This window comes from Petaurus breviceps, unplaced genomic scaffold (assembly GCF_028583685.1).
Source record: "Petaurus breviceps papuanus isolate PSGF00001 unplaced genomic scaffold, PetGlider_PUasm1.0 120, whole genome shotgun sequence".
NCBI classification, from domain to species: domain Eukaryota; kingdom Metazoa; phylum Chordata; class Mammalia; order Diprotodontia; family Petauridae; genus Petaurus; species Petaurus breviceps.
In genome coordinates, this window is record NW_027185627.1 from 1443329 (window position 1) to 1470582 (window position 27254).

Consider the following 27254-nt stretch of genomic DNA (forward strand, 5'->3'; position numbering starts at 1 on the left):
CAAGGCTCTCCTATGTGCTTGGTGCTCATAACTGTGCTTGTGACTACTTCCCTACAAACAAAGCCCTGCATCATAATACTGGTTTCAGCATCTGGAGGTTTCTTCTATTCTTCCATGTGGGAATTCCTGTGCTGGTGACCTTCTTGATGTCTCAGTTCCCCAAGGTCTGGGGCATTATTTGCTCTTTTCTTTTATCCCTATTTCCATATACCTCTTTCATACGGACTTGACATTTGCCCAGTTCTTTGCCTAGTGCTTGCCCCCAGGTTTCTCTATTACTATACCTACAGCTGCCTGCCAGGATGTTCACTTGCTGTTTTCCAGCTCCTTGATGATGACTGCCTCTTGACTTGACTCTTTGCCTCTTGCTTGGTGCTGGATTCCATACCACTCATTCCAAATCATTATGCCTTTGCCACCTGGTGACACCTCTCACATTTCCTGGTAACTAGTAAATATATACCAGCAACTGGCTACTGGTAAATGTTTACCAGTAACTGGCTATTCTCTGTAGGTAGCATGGTCCAGTGGAAGTCAGAGGACTTGTGTCTTAATGTGGGTTCTGTTTCTTAGTATCTGTGTAATCTTGGGTTAGTCACTTAAGCTCTTCGTGCCTCAGTTTCCTCATATGTAAAATGAGGGGGTTGAACTTGATGGCTTTCAAGGTCCCATTAATCTCTAAATCTATGATTCTATGGTCCCAGTGCTGATTATCAGATTTTTTTAACCTCAGCCTACTAACAGTTATGAAAATTCCTTGACTCTACTTCCCTATACAGATCTCTTCCTAAAATTCATAGGAGGCAATGCTTCTTCCATATCTCTCCCCCTTCCTGCTTTTTTCTTGCAGGGTTGACTATTTTCCGAGACTGAACCTCTCTGTTTTAGATGTTCTACAATTACTTAAGCCCCATGACGGATAGATACAGTTCTCTCAAGGATCAGGGGAAAGGACTGAGTTTAGGACTCAACTTTTAAAGTTCTGGTGAGAGGGCAAATTTCTGGGGCTTAGGAGACATTGTCACCAGATCCTATAGATCTGGGCAGCCAGCAATGTCAGTAATGGAAAAGTGAGTGGGTGGGGGTTCCCAATATCTAGTTAGTCTAAATTGAGGTATTTTCTTGGGATCGAGTTTACCTGGGGCCTATTTTTGAAGATCCAATGAAGTCCCAAACAATCTTTTCTGTGTGCAGAGGACTGAGATAGATGTTAACAGTTCAATAGATATGACCAGGCTTGGTTTTCAATGGTTCAGCAGGTAGAGGGGTTCTGGGGCTCAGGCTTCTTTGAGGTGGTTGATTGAAGTGTAGTTTACTAATGGCAGAAAGTGAACTTCTGAGACTCCTGAGGAAAGGAGAGTCTTTGGGCATTAGGGGGAATTATGGGATTGTTCTTGTGAGACCACTGAGACTAAGTCCCTGCCATTATGTGTATAATTTCCAAAGACTCAAGGTTGGTGTAGGTTGAAGCAGCACTACTCCTTTCCAATTCCTGTTGGCTCTTTCTTGTTTTTTTTCAGTGTGAGCCTATTGAGTTTTATCTACTTCCCAGAAAAGTCTATATTAATAATAATAATAGACTTTTACAGAGTGCTTTAAATATATAATAATCTTACTTGAGCCTTACAACCCTATGAGGAAGGTACTAAAGATATTATTCTTATTTTACAGAACAGGAAACTGAGACTCAGAGAGAGCTCCTCATTGCACAGCTAGTAATTATCAAAGGGAATGTTCCAACCCAGGTCTTCCTGACTCTAAGCCCAGTTTTCTTTCTCCTCTTTTCTACTGGGGTATATGAGGTGTTCAAGGAGGATTTGCACCTCTGTGTGAGGGCTTTCTGAGTACTTCTCAGGGCTGCTTATCTACCTTTTGTGTCCACCTCCCACCCAACTCTCACCTGTAGCTCCAAGAAGCTGTAGCATGTGCACAGACCACACCCTCTTGTCATAAGGGCTAAATCAGGCTAAGGGTAATCAATGGGCTCAGACCTCTTGGTGAATTATGGGGACATCTACTCCAAGCATGTGAAGACTTATCCTGGTGGAATAGGTGGATCAGAACAATTTATTTCAATGTCATGAAAGTGGCGAAGCAGGTGCCATGGAGTGCTTAGAGCTTGGTCAGACATGAAAGATCTGCTCCATCCTGGGTCATCACCAGTCATCTTGACTTTTGTCCTGCCACTGGACTTCAGTGACTCTGGAAGAGACAGTGAGGGAAAGATTTTGTACTGCTCTACCTTATTTAAATCTAATTCATGAATGAGTTAAGATGTCACCTCGTGATGTCAATGGTCCTTTTGGAAAACAAAAGACGAACAATAACTATCTTTTGGTATATTACATGTTTTGACCTTGGAGCTGAAAACCAAGCATGAAAGAAGAAGTGTACATCTCAATCAATCTAGACAGACTTTCTCCTTCCCTTGATGTTGTTACAAAATCTCTCTCACTCTCATCATCCGTCCACGCCTTAATTCCTTTAAGGAGTGAATAGACACAAATCAGTAAGTAGTCAACACAAATTCAGTGATACACCTTCCCATATTCTCATAGTACTTTAAAGTTTACAGAGTCTTTTTCCAAAGTCCTGTGAGGTATAAGTATTGTCATTCTCATTTTACAGAAAGGAGATGAGGGGAACAGAAGGGAAAGGAACAAATAATTATTAAGCATCTATTTATGCCAGGTGACAGCTAGGTTGGGAAGTCTCATCTTCTTGAGTTCAAATCTGGTCTCAGATACTTATTAGCTGCATTACCCTGGGCAAGTCACTTAACCCTGTTTACCTCAGTTTCCCCATCTATAAAATGAGTTGGAGAAGGAAATGACAAACTACTCCAACACCTCTGCCAAGAAAACCCCAAGTAGGATCATGAAGAGTCAGACACAACTGAAATGACTGAACAGCAACATTTATGTCAGACATTGCGGTAAGTGATTTAGAAATATGAAAGAGAGATTAAGTGACCTGACTCTAGTCCAGAGCACAGTGCTTGGTACATAGCAAGTTTTATTAACTTATACTAATAAATGTTTTTATTAACTTTCATTATAACTACTTTTATTAACTTACATTAATAAATGCTTTTTCATTCATTCCTTCATGGAGAGTAAATACAGGAAGATTTGAATCCTTTTCTCAGGACTCTAAGTCCAACACTCTTTGTAATATACCACATACTTATATGTATGTGACACCACACTGACTGCACATTTGAAGTTTTCTGATTTGCTTAATATTGTGTAAACTATTTTGAGCTATAAAAATAGCATGCTTTCCTTCCTGTCTTTCTTAGATAAATTTTCAATAATTTCCCTAATTTTTATTTCCTTTCCTTTCCTTTTTCCCCCTTCATCCTCCTTCTCCTTTCTCTTTGTCTTCCTTTTCCCTTTCCATGGGGTCAATCATTTCACTCTTCACAATGGGAATTGACTCTGTGTTAGACTGAGGCAGTGTGGTGAAGTGGACAGAGCTGTGGACTTGGAGATAGGAAGACCAAGGTTCAAATCTCACTTTAGACATTTCCTAGCTATGTGACCCCAGGTAAATCGCTTAACCTTATTTGCCTCAGTTTCCTCATCTGTTAAATGACCTGGAGAAGGAAATGGAAAACCACTCCAGTATCTTTGCCAAGAAAACCCCAAATGGGATTATGAAGAGTCAGACAGGGCTGAAACAACTCTGCCCTCAAGGTACTTGTCCTCTACTGGGTACAGCAGGAGGGAGATAATAAGTACACAAACAAATACAAAGAGGGAGCAGAGGGAGGTATTAGACCTGTGGTCTGCTTCATTATGGAGGCAGAACTAAGAGCCTAGAGTCAATTTTAGTACCTTTGTAAAGAAAAAGTTTCTAATAGTGCTGTACAAAAGTACAACTACTTTGGGAGGTAATTGGTTCCCCCTCAATGGAGGTCTTTAAACAAAGACTAGATAACCCTTTGTTGGGTAAATTGTAGAGAGGATCTGTGTTAATGTAATGCTTAAACTAAATTTCTTGTGAAGTCCCTTCAAACTTAGAATCTGTGATCAGAGATTGGCTGGAGTCAGCTCATACAGGGCACTAATTTGGAGAGCTGATTGTTAAATTTTGAGGGTGAGCATTTATATTTCAGAGACTGGCAAACACTACCAATTAGGACTTTATTGTTTGGTTAATTGTCTAGATTTATGAAAGTGAGGGAGAAAATGTTGATAATACAGATTAACCTAAGAGTATGTCATACATACATTTCACCCCTGCCTCTCCCGGTCAGTTGGTAAACATTTACCAGCATACCTTTCTTTCTTCTCACTTTCTTCATTCACAATGAAGGAGTTGGTTTCTGATTTCCCATTAGAAATTAACATGTATTTAATGAAAATATTTTAGTTTATCAGTAGTTGAGATCTCTTTATCAATTTTAAAGAGCTATGCAAATGAAATGAGTTATATTTATGAGTTTGGTTAATTAGACCATCTGACTTGTGAGGTTCCTTACAACCTTGTAATTCTGTGATTTTGTTTTTCCTGAGCTTGATCCCCCCTAAGTAATTGGACAAAATTTTGTTTTTGGAGTAACTGCTAAGAATCCTCTGATCCCAGACCTTAGTGGTCACACCAAAATGCAAATATTCTATGAGGCCCTACTTTAAAAAAAAAGAGTCTAGGGGCAGCTGGGTGGTGCAGTGAATAGATCACCAGCCCTGGAGTCAGGAGGACCTGAGTTCAAATCTGGTCTCAGACACAACACAAAAAACTAGCCATGTGACCTTGGGCAAGTCACTTAACCCCAATTGCTCTACCTTCCCTCCTCCAAAAAGCAAAAAGAAAAGAGTCTAGACTTTATATTTGCATCACAACTGAAAGTAGGGATTCCAAAAATCAGGAGAGAGAGAGACAGAGAGAGACAGAGAGAGAGAGAGACAGAGAGAGAGAGAGAGACAGACAGACAGACAGACAGACAGAGAGAGACAGAGAGAGAGAGCAATACAAACAGGTGGAAATATTTGTACAAAAGCCAGAGGTAGCAGTGATGACCCCAAGGCTTCCTTCCAGTTTTACATCTATGATATTATGATGCTATGACATGGAATGCTGTGAATGTAGAACACATGAGGGGGAACAATGTGAAGTCAGTCTGGACAGGAAGGTTGAGACCAAATTGTGAAGGGCCTTAAAAGTAAAACAGAGGATAGATATGTTATCCTAGAGTAAAAAAACAATATCAAACAATATTAAAACAATATTTGGAGCCCAAACTACCTGTAGGTATATATTCCTGCATGAATATATGGTGGAATGTGAATCATGAAACATCCTTGGACCTTGAGTTTAGCTATGACTCTGTTTCATTTCCTACTCAAAAAAATAGAAGAGGTTTGGAATTGAAAAACTAGGGGACCCCCAAATCCTAGAGCTGGTTGGTATTTTGGGGGTGAATAACTCTTCCATAGACAATGAATAGAGATAGTCTAGGCTTCAGAGCTTACAATCTAAGGGCACAGGGAATGCCCACCATAGGCTACAATGAGATCTTGAATACAGAAAACCCTGAACCAGGGTGTTGAATTTGAAGTTAAGACAGACTAGAGTCTGAGAGGACAGGCTACTTACCCAGGAAAATCTCTGCTCTTTATTCTTAAAACCTTAGTAAGTAGGGCTAAGGGCAGCTAGGTGACACAGAACATAGAGTGCTGGGTCTGGAGTTAAGAAGATTAATTTTCCTGAATTCAAATCTGGTCTCAGATACTTACTAAGTGTGTGACCCTGGGCAAGTCACTTAATCTTGTAAAATGAACTAGAGAAAGAAATGGCGAGCTGTTCCAGTATCTTTGCCAAGAAATAACCAAATGTATTCACAAAGAGTCAGATAGATATGACTGAACAACAACAACTTAAGGCTAAGAATCTTCTACTACAGATAAGAGACCTTGAAATTGTGAATTGGAAGGGCCAAGACAGGCCACTCTCTGAAGGAAAAAAAGGGAATGATGAGTTTTTCATGTAGGGTTACTGCTGTTCCTGTTGCTGAGGGGACCGATTTCCTTAAAGAGGCACTTCACTGTTGAACTGAAAGAATGTTGCAGAGCCTACTTTTTTCACAATGAAGAGATAGAAAAGAACTTCAGCCAAAGCCGAAAGCTGGAAGAAGAGAGAAACTTTACAGCTATGCGGTACGATGTTCCGAATCACAGGTCGAAATCAAATACATGCATGTACACATACACATATACATACTCATACATACATATACATATGTGTTTAAATATAAACACATAAACATACACACACCCAGACACACATGTGTAAATGTAGGCATGTGTCTATATTATATATGTGTACTACATAATACTATATAGTATACTAATTATTAAATTTATTAAATCAATGCCAATGATTAAATAATTGAGTTAAGTTATTATATGTGTACATTACATGTAATACATATATATATACATACATATATATATATACACACACATATTTGGTTCAGTATGATTAGTTCAGTATGAAGAAATCCTTGTGTGGAAATTCTCCCTACTGATACAGATCAGCAACTCATGTATAACATATAGTCTTAGACTCTTAGTCTCTGTCTATGCTCTTAATTCTCTAAGATTTAATGAATTGACTGGATCACTGAGAGGCTGATTATTTTGCCCATGGTCATGCATCTAAGCATGTGTTAGGGGTAGGACTTGAATTCAGGTCTTCCTGACTCTGACTGACCTATCTTCTTTTTTTTTTTGGAGGGGGGAGGGCAGGGCAATTGGGGTTAAGTGACTTGCCCGAGGTCACATGGCTAGTAAGTGTTAAGTGTCTGAGGCTGGATTTGAACTCAGGTCCTCCTGACTCCAGGGCCGGTGCTGTATTCACTGCACCACCTGGCTGCCTCTGCTGACCTTTCTTCTAAACCTTTTTGTTGTTGTTTGGTCATTTCAGTCATGTCCTACTCTTCATGGCCCCATTTTGAGGTTTTCTTGGCAAAGATATCACAGTGATTTGCCATTTCTTTCTCCAGCTCATTTTACAGATGAGGAAACTGAGGCAAATGGGGTTATTGACTTGTCCAGGGCCATATAACCATTAAGTAACTGAGGCTGGATTTGAACTCATGAAGCTAAGTCTTCCTGATTTTAGGACCAGAACTCCGCCTACTTATTGTACCACTTAGCTGCCCTATCCTCTAACTCCTACCTTTCCTATTAAAAATATTTTATATAAATGATGATATCATTCTTTTGGAGTTTTAGTTCCAATGTCAGGACAAATTGAGGAAGGCACCTTGAATAAGACTATTGTAATAAACTTGTGGGAGCACAAGGACAAAATTTGCACAAAGCAGGCAGACATGGATGGATTAAGATCTGTACCATTAGAGAGAACAATCCGAGTGGATGAAACCTCAGATCCATTGGCATAATTGAGTTGAGCATCCAGACGTTAATCTGAATGCTCAGTTTTAACTGAGATACAGGCTTCCATAGTTCATACTGTGTCTAATCTTTGGTGCCATGAACAATAACCCTCTACCTCAAAGGTGGTGGTATAGAGCAATGAAGATCTATTTTAATCTGAGATCAAATTAGATGAAATATACAATGCATGTTGATGCAAATTGCAGCTTCCTGGACCACTAATCTGGAGTTAAGTGAGAAGGAAATCAACATGAAGCCTGTACCTTGTAGGAATCAATCACTGCTTTGACTTAAATTATCTATGTTTTTCTTAAAGAGGTTGTCCTGGCATAATATTGCTTGATTCAGAATAAATTGTTAAATGCCTTATAAAGGCAAGACATGTAGGCGAGTCAATGATTAAGGTGAATTTAAGTTTATCTCCAAAATGCTTTATTTCAGAAACATGAATAAAAACATTTCTGCCTTTATTTTTTAGGAACTGAAAAACTACACATTCTATTCAACAAATTGAAGTGCCTTCCATGTGTTAGATGCTGTGAAGGGCACAAAGAAGAAGACCCAGACCCTTCCCTTTTAGTCCTTAAGGGAATATTCAGACCCAGGAATAAAAGTTCTCATCATACACACATTGGAAGCCAAATGAAAATTCACTTTGAATTATTATTGTACTGATTTACCATCTAATGACCTATGAATGTCTTAAAGTCAAACCTAAAATCCAAACCACTGTTATTGGACTGTGATGCCAAAGAGCTGTTACAGCATCATCTATGAGATAATGCTAATAACAAATGAAATTCATAGAAGCCTTTTAAAGCTTACAAAATTATTTACATACATCATATTGGCTCAAGGTGGTAGAAAAATAGCTGGGTTAGAGTGAGAGTACCTGGGTTCAAATCTTGGCTCTATCACTCACTGTGATCTTGGTCAAGTCTCTTCACCTTCTTGGACCTCCTTTTCCTCATTTGTAAAATGAAGGGACTCTATGAAATATCCTATAATGTACCTTCCAGCTCTAAATTTGTTACCTTATGGATTAACACAAGTGAGCTTCAAATTGACTGGTGGGATTAGGTATCATAACCCCCATTTTATAAATGAGGAATTTGAGGCTTAAAGAGGTTACATGACTTGCCCACTGGCATCTAGTTAGTGAATGTAAGTGGGTAGAATCTAGATCTGGGTAAAAGCTGCCTCAAAATATTTCATCTTCTTGGCCAATGCGAGATGAAGTATTTTTGGGTAGCTCGATGGCACAGTGAATAGAATGCTGGCCCTGAAGTCAGAAAGTCTTCTCGTCCTGAGTTCAAATCTGGCCTCAGACACTTACTAGCTGTGTGACTCTGGGCAAGTCACTTAACTGTTTGCTTCAGTTTCCTCATCTGTAAAATGAGCTGGAGAAGGAAATGGCAAACCACTCCAATATCTCTGCCAAGGAAAACCCCAAATGGGGTCATGAAGAGTTGGGTAGAACTGAAAAATTACTAAACAACAACAGTATACCTTTTAAAATTTATTATCTTACTTTTATCTCCTTATTATATAAATTTATTATCTTATTAACTAACTCATTTAAGCCTCAAACTGATAAAAAATATCATAACCCCCATTTTGTAGATTAGTAAACTGAGGCTTAGAAAGGTTAAACGACTTGCTCACAGTAATAAAGCTGGTGAATGTCAAAGGTAGAATCTAATTCTGTATCTCCTTTAGTTTGAATACACTGTACCATATTCAATAATTATGAGACCTACTTGTATCCAAAACAAACTCAAAAACCTTAAGTAGTTTGAGCTTTTCTTTAACTTTCATTTATTGCTTTTTCTCAGCGTCTGTGAATGTTTGCTGTGCTGGATTCATTTTGTACTATTTGTATATTGCTCATCTGATGGCATTACAAGTCTGCTCTACAAGCACCCACAGACGGCTTTATTTTCCATTGCTATTAAATCATTTTTGAACGAGACATAATTCTCCAAGTGCCTGGTGAGTTCTCTCTATTTGATCAGGCCAGATTCCATAAAAATGTAAATAATCAAAACCCTCCCGGGGTTATTTATCATAGCTTACTCTGTAGCTGTAAATTTATGTATTAATTTCAGCTGCAAGTTTCAGTAGGAAGAAGAAGATTAACAGTTGGACATAGGTCCCACCACCCAACATTGTCTATATGTCCCCATTGCCCTTCAGGTTCCAGAGAATGAAATTAGGTTCTACTTTTTGAAAAAAAGAATTACAACAATCATTAACATTAGCCCCCATAGACCTGGGGGCCTAAAAGAGGTCAGATCAATGTGAATTGAAGTCATGTTTCCAGATGTTAAGAATTATCCAACATTCTCAGTGCTGGTCAAGAAATTTACTAGAAAAAGAGCCCAGATGAGTGGGTACAGAAAGATTGGTTCTCTGCCCCTAATCATGTCCCTTCCCCAGTGGAACTGGTCTTATTCATCAGAATTAATGCTCACATGTCTTTCATGAGGTAACAGGCTCAGAAAGAGCATTATATAATGGGATGAAGTGGAAGGCATGATAATTCATTCAGTCAACTTACAGGGTATTTACAGTGTTGAATCGAGGTGCTCATGTGTGAGCATCTAAAGGTTTCACAGTTGGGTGCAACAATGACCTCCTGGTGCTACATCCCTTCTCCACCTAAAGCCCTCTTACCTTGTTTCCTCCACCAGCTACATCACATTACTTCTTGTGACTACCTCCTCTTTCTCCCTAGCACAAAGGTCCTGCATCTCCATATGAGAAGGATGACTGCAGAGGAAGGGGTGCTGTCTTGCATTTATTTTCTACATATTTGTATTTATATGTATGTGTGTATACATACATTTCCCCCCTCTACAATAGAATCTAAATTCTTTGAGGACAGATCTGATCCATTTTTTTTCCTATAAAGCATGACTAGCTATATTTTTCAACTTGATTAAAACACAATTGGGAAATATTTAATAAAATAAATAAAAATACAATAGAGCATATGTGGTTTTCTAAGTCTATATGTACCCTACAGGGATATACTATTGAGTCTAATCCATTTTTTGCTTCTATAATCCCAGCAAATATAGCACCCATTACAGAATAGGTATTTGCTAAATGCTTGTTGAATGAATGAAAGTTTGCATCCTGAAGTCAGTCTAAAGCATCTGACTGGGGGTCAGGAGACTTTTGTCATCTGCCATTTGCTATGTGATCTTGGGAGAGCTTTTCCTCCCACTAGCCTTAGTTTCCCCTTCCATGATATAAAGGGGTTGGACTAGTTTGTCTATAGGCTTCCTTTTAGCTTTAACATTCTGGGATTTTAAATAGCTTCATATAGGTATGTATAGCAGCAAGCACCCTAGAATATTCAGGGTGATTGCCAACACAGGTTCTTAGATCTGCTTCTCCAAAGGAAAGCAACTCAGAATGGGTTAACAATTTTACTTTAATCAATCAAACATATATCATTTACCTAGTTCCGGGGAAAAAGTCAACACCCTGAACTTCAGAGAATACAAACAGAAGTTACAAGCAGACAGAGAAATATATCAGCAGACAGGGCTTCCCACTGTCTGACCATTACATCCATACCTAGTTAGTTACCAAAGAGGGAAGCACCAATATCTGGGTTTTCAAAGCCAGGGGTGGGGTGGGGTGGGTGGTGGTCAATGGCTGCCCAGAGTCTCATCTGGCCAAATCACACAACTCTTCCCAAAGTGAGCTCCAGAGCAAAACCTCACATCAGGGTATATATAGCCTTCTCCTGGGTCAGAGACCATCACAACCCTCGTGACCCGCTGCCCAATCACAAAGTAACAAGGTGTGGGTGTTCCTGAAAAACAAGCCTCCCACCACAGGCTCCAGGTGACCACATTCGTCCCACTAGGGGACAGAGCATATTCTCAAATCAGGGAAGGTTCTCAGAGTCACCTAAGCCTATCAAAGGGCCTAGGGGCAGGGAAGATCTTCAGAACAGTATGTTGTAACAAACATCAACTGATTACAACCTGCCAGAGTTATCCATATGCAGAACTCTTATCTAGAGATGGAGGTGAGTACTTGCTTGGCTTGTGATTTTCTGGATTCATTTTACATAACAGAGTGATCTGGGGAGCTGCATTAGACACCCTTCATGCTGTCCCAATTGGACTAGATCCCTGAGCCTATGGTGTACATGTGTAAGATGAATGTATCTGCAGGGCATGGCCAATCCATTGATTATGACCATCTTCATGGTTCGTTTAACCACAGTAATGATTGTTGATTATGAAAGTAGATCAGCCATTCTACCATCTGGTTCACCCACGTCAGATACAAGACCTAATGAGGCATGCCATAGTCCTTGTAAGTTACCATGGAAGACACTCAAAGTGATGACCTCGAAAATGTCAACATATGGTTTTCATGTCTAGTTTTACCCAGAGCTTTGGGATCATGCAAAAGAAAAGCTGCCTGTCCTCACTTTCCAGTGTGTGCAATGACAGCAGTAAATGTATCTCAGCGAAGAGAAGCCAAGGATAAGATGTTGTCAAATTGATCTAGGAATTCACCCAAGCCCTGGTACTAGTGATGCCAGCTGATTATTCTGTGGCCTCTGGCAGTTTCTATCAGTCCTGGTGCTTTCTTTCCTCTGTAAAACTCTGACATCTTGCAGTCTTGTAGACTAATATGGGAAATTTCACTCCATAGTTTTAAGAAAAAATAGTCTTGGATACCAGAAGAGAGAGACATTTTTGTAACCTATTTTCATTTATTTTTTTTATCTATCTATCTATCTATCTATCTATCTATCTATCTATCTATCTATCTATCTATCTATCTCTCTACCTATCTACCCATTCGTTCAGTTATTTGTTTCCTTTCATTCATTCATCTATCGATTTATTCACTTATTCATTAATTTATCTTTCTATTAATCCATCCATCCATCCATCCAGTCATTTCTTTGTTTATTGGCTGGTCTCCCTATCTCACACAGACCATAAGTGCAGTGGTCCTTTCCGCTGCTGGTTACTACAGAAGTTTTGACCTGCTCTGTTTCTTATTTGGGTTGATTCACCTCCTTGGTGACCCTCTAGTCTCAAGAGTTCACTGTATTGGTGCCAGACAGTGCAGAAATCTGATTGACTACTATAGGTTAACTCTATATTAGCTCAGAAGTCTTCAGCTCAAGGAATCCACCTGTCTCAACCTCCCTGTTAGTAGGAATGATAGGCAAGTGTGGGCATGACCCACTAACTCCATCCCCACACCCAAATCAGAGAATGAATAAGTGTCTCTGGTTGGCAAACTCAACTACAATTCACTCTGTCCAATGGCACAAAGTAGAGTGTCTGGCGAAAGCCACTAGAATTGTAAATGTCCCTCTCTGAAACACGCTGTTCCCAAGAAAGCTCTTTTCCCTTGGCTGGATGAGATGCTTCTCCCCAACAGAATTTGTAACCACAGCATAAAACAACAAGAGCAAGCCCTACAGGGCTGCTTATTTGTGTATCAGCACAATGTAATAAGCTAAAGAGTTTATTGGCAGAAGACTAACTTATCAGCACTTATCTGTGATGTGCTGTATAATCTGCCATCCCTCCAATGGAAACTCCTATGAGTTCAGAGACAGATAAGCAGCCTGGAATTGTTTTGTTGTGCTGTATTTTACCCTGCCTTTTTATGTTGGCTCAATGGGTGCAGGAGATTGTTGGTGACTGTCCACGCGTAGCCAATGGGTTTGTTACCATGGTTTTGTGATTGTTGCCTCTTTATCACAGTGTGGCAGAGTATTAGATCAGGAGTCAGGAAAACTAAATAACCCCAGTCTTTCAGTAACTACCTGTGTGAACTTGAGGGGGAATACCATTTCCTTCTTTGGACTTCAGTTTCCTTATCTGTAAAATTAAAAAGCTGGTTTTGATGATTACTAAGGTTCCTCTAAGAGGAAGCATGTGAATTGGATAGAAAGCTGGCCTTGGTGTTAGGAAGACCTGAATTCAAGTCCTATCACTTATATATGGGTGCTTCTTAGCAAACTACTTCAACTCTCAGTGACTCAAACAAATCTTTAAGATTACAAGCTGCAGGGCAGGGGCTAATCTGAACCAGGGCAATTTCCTCATCAAGATTTGAACCCAGATCTTCCATACACCATCCAGCACTCTGTCCACTATATTCTCAAAATGGGGACTGAACCTGTGATTTCATTGGTATAGAGATATACCAATATTGTGGATAAGGCAAGCACATTAAATAATGAAGGTCAGCATTCTAGTGCTGAAACTTATAGTCTTAGAAAATTATGTGGGGACTGAGAGATTAAATCACTTATCTAGGGTCATCTGGCCAATATGTGATAGAGGTAAACCCTGAGTCCAGGTCTTTCTGATTTAGAGGCTAACACTTTAACCACGCCACATTTCCTTTTTTATTTCAGTGAGTGCTAAATGCCCTGCTTTGAGCTAGGAAACAGAAATGAACATGAAATAATCCTTACTCTTATAGAGATTGCATTTTCTGGGGGAAACAATTACAAATGTTTTGGGGGCTGTAGAATTGAGAGATGTGTAGCTCTCAGGGTAGGGCTACACTGCCTGTTGAGTGAGGTAGATGGGAAGTTTGGGAAAGCTGCTCAATGAGCTCTTGGTGACTGATGTGTCAGAGTGGGAACTATAGTTAAAAAGGAACTAAGAGCTCATAGGGATCATAGGATTTTGAGTTTAGATATTATCCAATCCCAATATTTCATATTTTACTCACTGGAGCCCAGGGAAGTAAAATGACTTGTCTGAGGTTATGTGAGTAGTAAGTGGCAGAACTGGAATTCAAAGTCATCTCATTTAAAATTCAAATAGGAATTTAAATAGCACTTTATGGTTTATAAAATGCTTTTCATGCATAATCTTCTTTGATCCTCCAAGAAAGCTATGAAATATGTCAGGAATACCACTGTTTGCCCAAAGAAGACTCCTAGATTTCCTTCTTTTCATGAAGCTCTGATGTCCCACTCCAGATCTCTGCATACCTCCCAGTGCTCAAGTCCCAGCTAAAAAGTACTTCCCCCTTTCTATTCCTTGCTGGTGGGGAGACTAATTTCCTTGTTTTCCAATACATTCCTTGTGTCCCAATGCATCATGTCTGGGCTTTCTATAGACCTGTTCCTATCACCTGCTATTAGATTCATGAATTCTTTATGAGAATGATGTCTTTCTTTCTTTTTTGTATCTGTGAGGCAATTGGGGTAAAGTGTCTTGCCAGGGGTCACACAGCTAGTAAGTGTTGTGTCTGAGTACAGATTTGAACTCAGGTCCTCTTGACTCCAGGGCGGGTGCTATATCCACTGTGCCACCTACCTGCCCCAAATGCTGCCTTTCTTGGTTTTTGCTTGTGGAATCTCCATTAACTGCCAGCCTCTCTTGATCTATTCAACTCATTGGCTCTTGGTACCTATACCTGCCTAGTGAGAGATGCACATTATTTCCTTAGGCATGAAGACTATCTATCACTGTCCAATAGCCCTGACCTCTAACTGAACTAAAACTCTGGCTTGGTTTGGCAATAATAATAATAATTATTAATAATAATAATGCATAACTAACATTTATATGGGCAGTTAGGTGGCATAGTGGATAGAGCACCGGGCTTGGAGTCTGGAAGACCTGAGTTTAAATCCAGCCTCAGACACTTACTGGCTGTCACTTAACCTTGTTTGCCTCAGTTTCCTCATCTGTAAAATGGACTGGAGAGAAATGGCAAACCACTCCAGTAACTTTGCCAAGAAAACCCAACTGGGGTCATGAAGAGTCAGATACAACTGAAACAACTCAGCAACAAAAAAACATTTATATACTATATGCCAGATACTGTGGTAAGTTCTTTATAAAGTTGTTATCTTATTTGATTTTCATAGAAACCCTAGGAAATAGATCCTATTATCATTTCCAGTTTATAATTGAGGAAACAGAGGCAAACAGAAGTAAAGTGACTTGCCCAGGGTCACACAGTCAGTAAGTATCTGAGGTTGGATTTGATGCCAGGTCTTCCTGATTTCAGGTCCAGCATTCTATCCACTGTGCCACCTACATGCCCCTAAAATATAGCTTAAAAATAACATATTTAGAGTTTGAGAACTTGCATTTAGATCAGGGCTCTGATAGTTACTGATAACATGACCTTGGTCAAATCTTTTAACCTCTTTAGACCTTCGATTAAAAAATCTTATGAAAATGAGTGGAGAGGATTGTATGATTTCCAGTTTTAAATCCCATAATCCAGCTTATTCTGCCTTCTTTGGTTTGTTTGTGAAAAAGATACAGGAGTTCCAGGGCACTGGGAGCTCTGTATCAGTCAAGAGTATAACGTATTGTCCAAAAAAGTTCATGAAAGCCTAGGCTATGCTGAGACAGGTAGTTTCCAGAACCATGGAATTGGAAGTCTATCTTCTCTGCTCTGGTCAAACACTATAAAACTGTGTTCAGTTCTGAGCACTACATTTTAGAAAGGATATCGATGAGCTGTCATTTGTCCTTTATTTTTGAAGAAGACTAATGACATCATGGGGTGATGTCTTGACTCATGTGTGAATTGGATTTTAAATGAGTCAGAGTTGTGCAAAGTCATCAGCCTCAGTCTTTACTCCAGAGTCATCAAAGTCCAGTGGCAAGACAAAAGTCAGGATGACTGGCGGTGGCCAGGGGGTTACAGTGGATGACGGGTATCTGACTAAGTACTGCCTTCATGGCTACTGGAACAAATTGTTCTTCTCTGCCCATTTCACCTGGTAAAGTCCTCACATTCTTGGAGAAGGCATTGTTGATGACCTAGAGTATATCCAGAGGAAGATGAAGGAGTCTGATGAGGCTCAGTTGAAGGAATTTGGGATGTTTGACCCGGAGAAGAGAAGACTTCAGGGTAACATGATAGCCATCTTAATGCATTTGAGTAGCTGCCAGATGGAAGAGAGATTAAATATGTTCTGCCTGAACTGGAAGGCAAAACCAACAGCAATGAATAGATGCTATGGGGAAAGTACTTTGGTGCTACACTAATGATGTGCTGATCTGTGGGACAGTGATCCTCTATAGAGAAAGAATCATTTTTGGTGCTTATGTTGTTATTCTGTTTAATACAAGAACTTTTGATTTTGAACTAATGTGATTTCTGGTTGGTTGGTAAGAGAAACACACCAGTGGGAACTCATGAGATCATGATCTGAGAGGATGCAAATCCACAGTATCCCCCAAACCTTTGTAAGCTTTCAGGGTCCAAGTAGGAGGGTTGCCTTGATGCTACCTAATTGTTTAAGGTTTACAAAGCATTTTTCTCACAATAACTCTGTGAGATAAGCAGTACAAAAATCATTAACTCCATTTTGTGGATGAGGAAATAACCTTAAAAGTCAATCAGTGAGTAAACCTTTATTGAGTGCCTACTATGTGCCAAGCACTGTACTAAGTGTTGTGACTAAAAAAAAAGTCAAAAGATAGTCCCTGCCCTCAAGGAGCTCACAGTCTTATGGAGGAGAAAACAAGTGACACAAAACAAACAAACTATATAAAGGATAAATAGGAAATAAATAAGAGACAGAGAGCACTAGAATTAAAAGGGATTGGGAAGAGACAAAATGTTTCCTATAGTCACACAGTACGTGTTAAAACTTCCACTTGAACCCTTGCCATCTCACTCCTAGTCCAATATTTCCCCTCTATATTTTGCTGCCTTATACAAATAGCATTTTTTTAATATTTGGAATTTAAATAGCACTTTATGGTTCACAAAATGATTTTCATAATCTCCTTTGATTCTCCAAGTCAATCTATGAGATATCAAGAATACCATCATTTACGCAAAGGAGACTCCTAGATTTCCTTCTTTTCATGAAGCTCTGATGTCCCACCCCAAATCTCTGCATCCCTACCAGTGCTTGAGTCCCAACTCAAGTATCACCTGCTATGGTAAAGTCCTGGGCTCATATCCCACCTAAGACACTCAGTAGCAGTGTGACTCTTAACAAGTCACACAGACTCTTCATTCTTCAGTTTCCTCATTTATAAATTGAAGGGACTGGCCTTACAGACCTTTAAAGTTGTATCTAGTTAAAGTCTTTGAACCTGTTCTTGGGCTTTGATATTGCTGATGATGATTGTACCCATGTGGAAAGTTGCGGTGAAGCTATAGCAACTTAGAGCCATGTAGTGTATTCCAGGAAAACAGCCTGTAGATTACACATCTGTGACTCATAGATAATATCACGAGTGAAGGAGCAGGGTCTGCTTCAGAATGTCCCAGAGTTCCCCCAGTAGTGGAGTCTGGGCTTCTTCCTTTGGGAACTGCAGGCATCTGGGAGCTGAGATAGAGTCAGCCCTCCTCGTGTTGATCAATGGCAGCTCAAAGGAGCACATGCTTAATTTCTATGAGCAAGTTAGAGGATTAGAGATTTTCGTGATGAAAGAGGACTTAAATAACATCTAGCTTAGCCACTTCATCTTACAGATGAAGAAACAGGTCTGGAGAGGTGAAGGGACTTGCTTAAAGTTGAATAGTTCCTATGACTCTAAACTCACTATATTCTTCCTACTACAAATATCTTCAGTCCCAGAAAGGAATGAGCTTTCTCCTTCCCTTTCTCTCTCTGGCCCTTTTCCTGACTTTTCCCTTCTCCCTAAACCTCTCCCCCTCCACCTTTGTCTCTTTCTGTCTCTCCCTCTCTACCATCCCTCCCCCAATTCAATTCAATCAATCAAATAGTTATTAAACACCTACTCTGTATAAGGTATCGTGCAAGGTTGGGAATACAAAGACAAGAAAATGAAATTATCCCTAACTTCAAAGAGCTTACATTCTACTGAGGGGTTGTATATAATATGCATTAAGCAAACAAATTCCAGGTATATACAAAAGGATTCCAAGAGAGAAAGTGCTAATAAATGGGGCCCAGGTGGAGGGAAGCAGAATTAGTAAAGGTTTCGTGTAAGAGAAAGTGGCATCTAGGCTGTGCTGGGAAGGAAGCTAAAGATTTCCTTCTATTGACTTGGTACAACATGCATTTCTCTCCTCTGTGTTCTGGGGTCAGGGAGGCCAAGAGGAAAATTTGTAATACCTAGAATTGCTCCCAACTTCTTGGTGACTGGAAGGAAACGAGTAAGGATGCAAGTGAGTAAATAGTGGCTTATGGCTTCTTCCCCTCCCACCATTAGCTATCTGTTAAATATCCTATCTGATTCAGACACAGAATTATATTTGTTTCTCTGAGCATAAGCCTCTCCTTGACATGGCTGGTGATTGCTTTTTTAAAACCATGCAGGGAGGCTCTGTTCCTTCATCCACTGATAAGGTATCAGGTGACAGAGGGATCAGCATCCCAGCACATAAATCTGCAACTAATCCTTGGGAATCAATATTTTTCATTAAGAACCTGTGAGAGTTGGACCATTATGGGGAGAAATCTGTTTAGGTTGACACCTTGATGAAGTTATTCAGTTCAGGGGCTTAAGTCATTGAATGGTAATAAAGAGCACCGAGCGATCAGGGGTACTGGTTAGGAGAGAAAACGATGGGAATATTGAGCTTTATTTCAGTGAAAAATTATCCCACTGATTTATTGGGCAACAATGAGATGTTGACCACCTTAGCAGCGGTGGCCAGATGCTACCCATGGAGCACCTCTGTTCCTAGATACCTCTGGTGAACCAGACGAATTCAATTGGTAGGATGTTGGGTAGCAACAAATTTCATATAGTGAACAGAAGAAGTTTTAGGGCCCCTCACACCTCCTCCCCTATGCCTAGGGTGATCTCTGTTGGAAATGTACCCGTCTATTGAAAGCTGGTAATATTATTAGGTTTATAAATGTCCACTTGCACTCAGTTATATATTGTGTTGTAAATATTCTTAAGTTGTTGTTCAATGCTTGGGTTCTGTTTTTCCATGGGACTCTGGGCTTCCTTCTGGGGCTGAGGGAGTGGGAGTAGGGGTCTATCTCCTATTATTTTTGTACAGATTACAAAGATAAAAGTGAAATAATTCCTGAAAAATTAGTTACTGTTATTGAGGGATTCATGCTTCTGGAAAGGACTAGAGTACATGATTTTGAAGGTCCTTAGTGCCTAGGTTTTGCATTCAGAAGATACCCAGGAAACTCCTGTTTCTTTTTGCTGTGGGTAGGAGTGTGAGGGTGTGTATGAAGGCCACATGGCTTTCAAATGAGGAAGCCTGTTACTTGGTCAGGAAGTCAGGATACCTGAGCCCTGGTGCTTCTAAGCACTAGCTAAAGGCTCACTTTCCTCAAAAAGCCTTTCACAGTTCTCCTTAATCTGAGTGATCTCCCAATTTATCCTGGTTTGATATCATTTTTGTAACTTAACTATCTGTATGTTGGGCAGCTATGTGACACAGTGCTTAGAGGGCTGGGCTTGGAATCAGGAATCCAGCTCCAGATACTTAATACATAATACTGTATGACCTTGGGCAAGTCACTTAACCTTGCTTGCCTTACTTTCTTCATGTGTAAAATGAGCTGGAGAAGCAAATGGCAAGTCACTTCAGTATCTCTTCCAAGAAAACCCCAAAAAGGGGTCACAAAGAGTTGGGCAGAACTGAACAACTAAACAACAAAAACAATTTTTATGTTGTCACCCCTGCTGGACCGAAAGCAAACATTGGGTTGGTGTTTCCTTTGTGTGTTTCTTTGTCTTTCTTTGTATACCCAACACTTAGCACAGTGCCTGGAACCTCGTAACCATTATAAATCCTAGTTAACTGACCATAGACAAGTCAGTCTGAACCCCAATATCTTCAGTTGTCCAAGGAAGGGGTTGGCCTAGAATATCCTTCCAGCTCAAACATTCACTGACTCCCTGAGGGGATACAAGAGTGATTCCTTCAAGAAGATATGCATTTTAAGAAGAAAAGGGGAAAAGGACTTTTTTCTTCTAGCAAATTCACTAAGAAAATGGAAAAACACAACCCAGCTGTGTCTGAACATTGGATGAAAAAATCAGTGAAATCTCATCTTCTCCCTCACCTGTCCCTGAAGATGCATTTTGTTTTGAGGGAGTTTCTAAGCCAGAAGCCCTGGGCTACATACACACTGATCAGGCATAATTCTATCATAGAACCATAGACTCTCAGAGGTGAAAAGGACTTTAGAAATCATGTACTCTAATCCTTACTAGAAGTGTGAATCCCTTAATAATAACTAATGCTTTAGAGATTGTTTTTCTTTTTGTCTTTGCATCCCCCAGTGTGTATCACAATGCTTGGCATATACTCAGCTTTTAATAAATGCTTGTTGACTGATTGATTTCTACATAGCTGTGAGGATTATAAAAGTGCTTTTCTCGTAATAGTTCCTTGAGATAGATTTCGAATGTATGAATCATGCCATTTTACAGAAAAACTAATTGAGGCATAAAAAGTTATAGAAGATCTTACAGCTAGGGAGCATTAGATCAGGGATTTGAACTTAACTCCACTGTATTTTTTTCCCCATAACATGTGCTACCTCAACAGCACAGCCGACATCTTTCTCTTCCCAAACTCACTGCTGCTTTCTGGTCACTGCTGTAGATTTTAATGATCTTGTTCTTTTCCAGAGAGGAGAGCTTGAATTATTTTGGTAGAAAAGTCCCTGTGGTCTTCTAAAATCCAAGTGATCCCAGATAGTAAGGGAATTAAGCTCTGGGTCTTAACTACCTCTTCTTCTAGTTAGCTTTCCATTGCTTTCCATAGGAATCTTCACATTTCCATTACTTCTTATTTACCAATAGAAATTCTAGTCTTAGTTTTTCCCCTAAATGGCTGTGTGACATTAATTAGTTGATTTACTTGCCTTCTTTGGGTCAGTTTCCTCCTTTGCAAAATAGGAATGTTGGATTAGATGATCTCTGTGGTCTTCCAGTTTTAACATGATATAACTTTATATAGGAGGTAATTCTTTGACTAAGGGAGACATCAGGTCTTCAGGCTTAAACATGAGGGTAATTTGGAAACGTGATCAATAATTTTCCCTTATAATGAACATATGGGATTTAAGCTGGGCATAAAGAAACTCCCTACGGTGAGAGCTGTTTGCTAGGGAAGCTGTTATATTTCTACTTCTAGAGATATTGAAGTTTTTATTCACTCATTAAGCAAATCTTTAAGTGCCTACCTCACATAACTTCTTTGGGCCTTGGTTTCCTCATTTGTAAAATGAGGAGGTTAGACCAGATCACCTTTGAGATCCCTACAAGCTCTAACTCAATGATCCTATAAGCCCACCAATATATATTAGCATAGGTATATATTATAATATATATGTTATATAATACATATTATATATATATATATAATATATATATATATATTAGTATAGCCAGGTATTATAATGGGAGTTGGAGATGGTGAGATAAAGACAAAATATTTCTTGCTGTCAGGGAATTTCTATTCTGTTCTATTGTTGCCCACTGCCTCTAAGAGAATGTAGAGGCCACTTCCCTGGAAATGGAGATAAAACCTCCATCTGTGCCATGCTTCAGGAAAGAGCTAGTGTCGATTGCAACCTTTGAGCTACCCGTCACCTCATTCCCTGCCACCCTACCAGAGGGCAGGCAGTGACTGAATATGGAAAAGTTCACACAAAGCCAGGTGCTGAATGAGGGATTTAAATGCTCACTGACCCATGAATAGAATCACTACTGGTGGCCTGAAATAGTCCAAACCCTTTTTTTTAACCACTCAGGCTAAATGAAAATCTTCCCAAACCTTGGTTGAAATTGTAAATCAGCAAAGTTGGTTTCTGTCTAGTTGTCTTTCTTTCTGCATCTCTTCTCCCCTTAATTGCCCAGTTCCCTTATCCTGTACCCTGGTGAATTGCAAGTGCTTCTGCCAGGGAGTCCCCTAGGGGCCTGGTCATTTCCTCCCCATCTCCATCCATCTGGTTAGGTTCCCTCTGGGTAGACTCCCTTCAGGTTCTCCTCCTGGCTCAGTGACTGCCTGAGCTGATACACCTGAACATTAAGAAGCTAGGAGGCTGATAATGGTTTAATATGTTCCCCTTTCAGATAACATTTGCATTTTAACAGGGGTGTCACAGCTGGTTGATTCTCTTGCTTTACTCCTACCTGTTTCCAATGAAAGGTGGACTAATGTTCTGCTTCAGATAAGTCTGTGAGCTTTATTGTAGACTGCAGACTATGGTGATACTAATATGTGGAGGTCTTGAAATGAGTGCCCATGGAGGAAGTTCCTTGGTAAGTACTGGAAATCTCCAACTGGAGACTGGATCTAGGAGAGCTATCAGATTGTTATAAAGAAGGCTGATGCTTAGTTATAGGATGGGTGACTTCTGAAGATGTTTCCAACTTGGAAATCTTATGAGTCAGTGACCATTACAAAACTCTTCTACGTGAACCCTGACCCCCTGATAGTGGGTTCCATACCGTCCAGGGGAACAGGGGCCAAAGTTCTGACCCTGGGCAAGGCACACTATGTTCAGAACTTCAGGATGTTGACTTTGGGTGCTTAGCCTGTTCTGGGAAATCTCAACATAAAGTCCGTCTAGGTTCGGTGCCTTTATACTTTTATAACCTCAGCAAGATGAGGTGGCCGAAGGTCTGGAGGCATTTCATAACCATGTGGGTGAGGGTGGGGTGGTACTATTTTAGGCTCCACTAATAATCTGAATCTCCCTTTGGGTAGCCCTCTTCTTGTGGCAGTCAGGTGATTAAAGGGGTTTTGAGAAGAGGTGAGACCAGGCTATATGCCTATAGCCATGTGCCATGAAGACAATGGGTATTAAAATATATTATTATGATTGAATAAGAAATGGGAGCATCTCAGAAAACTTGGCAGCCCAATGGGCAATGTATTTTGGGAAATGAGAAGGCTTTTTTTTTAGCACCAAAGTCATTTCATGTGGGTCAAGTCAAGTCAAATCAACAGGCAATATTAAGCACTTATTATATGTCAGCCACTGCTCTAAGTGATGGAACAGAAAGAAAGGCATAAAATAGTCCTTCTTCTCAAGAAGCTTACAGTCTAATGGGGGGAGACAAGATGTACAAACAACACACACACACACAGGATAAACTGGAGATCATTTCGGAGGGAAAGCACCAAGATTAAGGAGGACCGGCAAATAATCAATCCACCTATGGTAAGTGGAAACAGTTCAGCCTCCCTTTTCATGATCCATTCATTTCTCTCCCCTTTCTAGCATGTCATGGCAGTGGTAGGGCTCAGGTGTCATTCTAGAACTCCCGAGGCTGGTAAATTATCATTCTCAATCATTAGTGTCTATAATCATTATTCTCTTTTCCTCAGCTCCCAATGTCTTACTCAGTGCTTTCATTGTGACTTGTCAGGGTGCCATCCCTATTACTCCTTCTGGGAAAGGACAGTGGTGGGGATCATTATTAAAAAGCACATATATCCTGCTGCTTATCTCTAAGGTATGGAATCCAGCCCATGCTATCTGGTGTGAGAGGTAGGGAGGGCAGTCAAGGTTAAGGAGGTGGAAGGTACTGGATCATGCTGTTAGGCTAGAGATGGCTGAAATTTGCAGGTCAGAAAAGAAATAGATTCGCAAAAGCATAAAAAGGAGATCCTACAGGAGAAGAAACTTATGGAATGTGGAGAAAAAAGAAGAGGAAAAGCGAGAGTCAGATTCAGTAAAGAATGAGATTTGATCTGGGTCACTGACTTTCCTCTCCCCTTTATTCTTTGTAAAGGGTTCTAGTCTCTGTTACCAACATTTACAGCTCTCTTAAGGTATTAAAAATAATTTGCATAGATCCCTTCTAGTGTTTCTTGATGCTTTAGCCCTTTCACCTTTCTGCTATTCATTTGATTTAAAAAACAAAACATAAGAGTTCACTTATTCATTCCAATGGTAAAGAAATTACAGATCACCTAGTTCAGCTTTCTTTGGGTATATACTCTATGCATCCCTTCCAGGAGGTCATCCAGTCTAATTTTTCTTTCTAGAATCTTCACATCATATTGGGAAAAAATCCAGTAAGAGGATTAGTAGGATAATGGTCTAGAGGGAGAAGGGTAACTTAGGGATTCCCTGGCCCCTGACCCACATTTCTATTCTTGCTCTTGGTGTCTGGTCCAGACTCAGATAGGATCACAGCTCTGGTCTCTGTAATCTATCTCCTGAATCATGTATTGCACCTGGTCCAACTCTAAGAATCTCCTCCCTAGCACTTGTCCTTGAGCTCTGGAGATGTACTAGGGAGGCTGTAAGAATGATCCAGAAGGGCCAGAAATACATAGGATTTACGCACTTTGCATCCCTCAGATTAAATCTATCAGAAAGAATTCCAGAACTTTGTGGGGGGGGGAATGGAGGGGAAGGGAAGGAAGTTTTTTCTATCCTGAAGGTGATAGGAACAATTGGTAGACAAGAGGGCAGATGGGAGAGGGGAGCAAGTCTAAGAGTTACATTTGTGTAGTTGGAAAAAGAAGGGTATAAGTGAGAACACTGAGGCAACACAACAGCATTCCATTTACTTAATCTCCTAAAAAGATGTGTGTGTGTGTGTGTGTGTGTGTGTGTGTGTGTGTGAAGACTGAGCAATTGTTTTATTGAATTCTATTGGTCAACTGCATTAGTGTCCCATATTCAGTAATCTCTGAACCAGTTAGCTCTGGGGTTATCTTTTGCCTTTCTTTGTATTTTCAGTACTTAGAATCATGCCTGGGATATAGTAAATGTTTAATAAATGCTTATTGACTCACTGACTGACTGACAGAGGCATAGAGAGACAAAGCTGTGGGTAGATTGGTTAAAAATGTCTGTTTATATCATGCAGGTTTTAGATGATTGTTTAGAATTTGTACCAGTGAATGAATGAATAAAAGAATGAATGAACGAATGAATGAACAAACGAATGAATGAAAAGGCACTTAGTGAACACTTTGTACCAAGCACTGTGCTAAGTGATGGAAACATAAATAGAAAAAGCAATGGAGTCCCTGTTTTCAAGGATTAACATTCTAAAAGGGAAGAGAACACACATAGGGGAGGGGTAGCCTTGACAGCTGCCACTCACACTTGGGCAGCAAACATTTAACAAAAACCTCTTTGAATCATTGAGAAACCTAAGCTTGCCATATAGTTTTCAAAATAGGTTAACCCAAATTGTATAAGCAAGTGAAAAATGCTCTCTCATAAATCTCCCAGATTGTCATTATCAATGGGTGATATGATATTTTTTCCTCATTTGTTTTTTTGCTTTTTGGAGGGTGGAAGGCAGGGCAATTGGAGTTAAGTGACTTGCCCAAGGTCACATGGTTAGTAAGTGTTAAGTGTCTGAGGCCACATTTGAACTCAGGTCCTCTAGACTCCAGGGCCAGTGCTCTATTCACTGTACCTAGCCACCCAGATGTGAAATTTTGTAAATGCCTGTGGAAATACTTTGTACACAGAAGTAATTTAGAAACATTATTTAAAAAAAATGTTTTAGAGGGCAATTGGGGTTAAGTGACTTGCCCAAAGTCACATGGCTAGTTTTTGTGTTAAGTGTCTGAGGCCGAATTTGAACTCAGGTCCTCCTGACTTCAAGGCTGGTGCTCTATTCACTGTGCCACCTACCCACCCCTAGTAAACATTATTGAGGGTAGGCAGGTAGGTGGCATAGTATCCATATCCTATATGGCTACATTTATCCATAGGTGAATATAGTGCTGGACCTAGAGTCAGTAGGATTTGTCTTCATGAGTTTAAATCTGGCCTCAGACACTTACTAGCTGTATGATCCTGGGCAAGTCACTTAATTCTGTTTGCCTCAGTTTCCTCATCTGTAAAGTGAGCTGGAGAAGGATGTGGCAAACCACTCCCAGATCTTTGCCAAGAAAACCCCAAAGGGGGTCACAAAGAGTCAGACGCTACTGAAATGACTGAGCAATAACCAACAAATTTGAGGATGGTTTGAGTTCTGAGACTTTGTAAATGCTTGAATACTTTGTATTGAGAAACTTTTTTGACATGATACTTTTAAAATCTTGATAAAACAATAAAAACAACAATAATAATGACAATTGTTGTACAGTAGGGCAAGTACAATCTCCCTCCTCATTCTCCCACCATGGCACCCCTCTGCTCCAGTCACAATATGGTCAGCCTGGATTAATTTGTGGGGTCCTGCCTCTAGGGTTCCTTTTCTCATAGACTTTGGCTAATTCCAACCCCAGAGCAGTGGTCTGGGGAAATTTTACTTAAAATTTAGGTTTGGGCTCATGTCTGGGACCTTCCCAAAAATGTGTGTGTATATGTGGGGTGGGGGGGGGAGTAGAAGGTATCCAGTATATTGCAGGAATCTTGTATAGGACAAGTCTTTATTTTCTATGCACAAAAGAAATACTAAGCACAAACTATTAATGAGTGAGAATTGGCAGAAACACTTAAAGGAGGATCCAGTAATTTAACTTATAATTACTGTTATGCTCTCTTGGGAGAATGATATTTAAACCTTATCAGAATATAAAGCAGTTTGCAGGACTGTTATATAGACTTTGCTCCATTTACCTGAGCTCTGCACTGTCTCTTGGTAGATGTTTCCTGGTAAACTGAGTCAGGGATTGGGTTCATTCTCTATCTGATGGTCAGTTCTTTAAGAGTACTGAGTCCAGGAACTCATTTCAAAGCACAACTGGCACTGACTTACGACCTCAATGTTCAGTTACTTAAAATCAGGCAACACATACACACACACACACACACACACACACACACACAGGGAACAGACAAGTCAACAGGACTTCTGAGAGCTCCAGTTAAGGCTCTCTTAGGCAGGATATTTCCTTTGAGATGGGGAAAGGGAACTGTTGAGAAAGAGAGGGGGAGAGAGAGAGAGAGAGAGAGAGAGAGAGAGAGAGAGA

General features: G+C 40.0%; 1 long non-coding RNA gene across 1 annotated transcript in view; it reads right to left on the reverse strand.

The window, feature by feature from the left end:
- Positions 1 to 2100: 2100 nt before the first annotated feature.
- LOC138162627 (uncharacterized) overlaps positions 2101 to 27254 on the reverse strand; it is a 33200-nt gene continuing 8046 nt past the window's right edge. Inside the window, exon 3 of the long non-coding RNA XR_011168678.1 lies at positions 2101 to 2202. This is a non-coding gene — a long non-coding RNA (uncharacterized lncRNA). The remainder of the gene's footprint in view (positions 2203 to 27254) is intronic.